Source organism: Neomonachus schauinslandi, unplaced genomic scaffold, assembly GCF_002201575.2.
Source record: "Neomonachus schauinslandi unplaced genomic scaffold, ASM220157v2 HiC_scaffold_127, whole genome shotgun sequence".
In the NCBI taxonomy this organism is placed as follows: domain Eukaryota; kingdom Metazoa; phylum Chordata; class Mammalia; order Carnivora; family Phocidae; genus Neomonachus; species Neomonachus schauinslandi.
The window spans coordinates 57,034-59,603 of record NW_025408828.1 but is presented as its reverse complement, the minus strand read 5'-3'; the positions used below and the strand labels follow the sequence as shown (position 1 = coordinate 59,603).

Below are 2,570 nucleotides of genomic sequence, written 5' to 3'. Positions count from 1 at the left end.
GACAAGGTGAAAGATCCTTGAAGATATAATGCTGAGTGAAAGTAGCTAGTCACAGAAGACCACATAGTATATGATTCCATGCATATAAAATGTCTAAAATAGGCAGATCTATAGACACAGAAAGTAGATTAGTGGTTGCTAGCACTGAGAGGTCAGTGATTCCTAATGGGCATGGGGTTTTGGGGGGGTGATTAAATGTTCTAAACTTACATTGTGGTGTGGTAAAACAACACTGTGAATATAATAAAAAACATTGAATTGTACAGTTTCTATTGGTGAATTTTATGGTATATGATTTATAGATATTTAAAGATGTCTTAAAAAAAAAAAAAACTATGCTAAATAATACCACCTTGGAGCATTGTAACAAGAAAAGCAAACTACTTTGGGGATTTATTCTTTAGCATTAGCTGTCCTTACTTATTTATTTATTTATTTTTTAGTTAAAAAGGGGCTTAGAAATAATCTACTGCAATTTCCTACTTTTATAGTAAGAAACCAAGGCCTAGAGGGGTTACTTAACTTGCACAATTTTTTTTTTTATTTTCAGCACAGAAATTTACTTGAATTCAAAATCACATGGTTATATTTAGAATAACATAATAATTAAAGCAAATACCATGGCTCTGAAACAGTTCTAAATATGTCATTCTTTTGAATTAAAAAAATACGTAGTAAGAATGTATAAGGAAGAAAAAATATAAAAAACAAGTTTGCTGAGTATTGGAAGTTGTTACAAGAGGGACACACTAAGATAATATAACAGAGTCCAAATTATAAACATGAAGCAAAGAGTTCTCTTGCTTTATCAACTCCTGGAAAATAAATCAGTAACCTCTGTAATGCAAGAATACCACCACTTGGTTAACAGGACAAACTTCCTGAGGGACACAGGTAGTAATTAACTATACTACCCCTTCTTCTAACTTCTTTCTTCACACCAATTTCTTTTCTTTAAGACAGGCTTCATCCTGTTGAAAAAATATTTGTTTTTATTTGTAAAGTGGAGGTAAATAAGATCCTGATTGAAGTATGAAATGATGTAGCTGAAGATACTCAGGGATCAAACTTTTGAGAAAGGTCAATCAGCTAGTTAACAGAGAACATCAGTGGCTTCCAAAGAAAAAAAAAAAAATCAGATAATACATGTTTGCTAAATAGATAAAAAAAAATAAGCAATTAAAAATAGGTGAAAAATCCTAGAGTTTACTGGGACCTAGACAATCACAAGCAGACAGGTGACCTTTGACCCATTTACTTGGGGAGTGAGCTATAAGGACTCTCCAAGATAGAGTTTGCTTTTCAACAGTGTCCACAGCCAAACGGTAAACTCAGAAGGTCTCATAGAAACTGGAAGACGCAGGAAAAGACTTTCTTTGAGTAACCCTTTGCACACATCACCCTGTAGACCTGATGGGCTTCACTGTCCGGAAGGACTGGGCTCTTTCTGATGGTGGCAGAGTCTTGTGCTAACTCCAGATCCTTAGCCATGAGTGTTGCTCCAAATCCCCCCTAATAGTTATTAGCGGATGGAACTCCATCCCTTACCCCAGATACAGGGTTGTAAATGTCACTTGACCAACACCATTCTGAGATCATATTTAGGATTTTAGCCAACCGTTTTGGGTCAAGCCCTAACCTGATTCCAAGATTCATAGCTTCAGCAGTTCCAATCATTCTAGTAGTTAACAGCATGTTGTTGCAGATCTTTGCAGTTGAGCGGGGCCCCAAGGCTCCCCAGTACACCACATTGGAGCACATGCACCCCAACAACTCTTGGGCAGCAGCAAATTTATCTTTGACTCCTCCCACCAGAAACGTGAAGCTCCCAAATAGAGCAGCTGCCACACCACCAGAAATAGGCATCCATGAAAACTGCTCCCATTTTCTCAACTTCTTTGGCCAATTCTTTTGAAACTGCAGGATCAATAGTACTGGAATCTATTAATAGTGAGCCTTTCTTCACTCTTTTTCGAATTTCATTTGCTCCAGAATAACTTTCTGTTGCATTGATACTGGTAAGCAACACTGTAATAGTTCTGTCAGCTTTTTCAGCTACATCTGCTGAGGAATGCGCTACCTCTTTGTATGCATCAGGGAACACATCATAAATAATGAATGGATAGCATGAGATTTTTTGCCATTGAATTCTCCATGTCGCCCTGTCAAATGAATCCAACTGGAGTCTTAGAAGCCATTGACCTAGAACACACCACAGCAAGGATGGCCACTGCCAGGAGCTGCCGGTGGCTCCAATACCAGAGTCTAGAGACAGTTCCACAGAGTAGAGCCATAAGGAGCCTGGCATGCTGCCCCAGTCCCACCTGCCTGAGGTGACCTCCCCACTCCCAGCTTGCCCACTCACTGCTTACACAAGCTATTAAAGGCAATTTAATAGCAAAGCTTACTCACATCATTGTGTAGATTAAATTCTGTAAAGCCATTTGCAATCTACAAAGTGCTATATCAATATATGATATATATTAATATGTTACATATTATATATAATAAAAAACAGAATGTTTTGTTATTATTCATGACTTCATTAGAGTGAAGTCTAACTTGTTTAA

General features: G+C 37.5%; 1 pseudogene; it reads right to left on the bottom strand.

The window, feature by feature from the left end:
• Positions 1-1,341: 1,341 nt before the first annotated feature.
• On the bottom strand, positions 1,342-2,294 carry LOC110571263 (annotated as a pseudogene).
• Between the last annotated feature and the right edge of the window lie 276 nt (positions 2,295-2,570).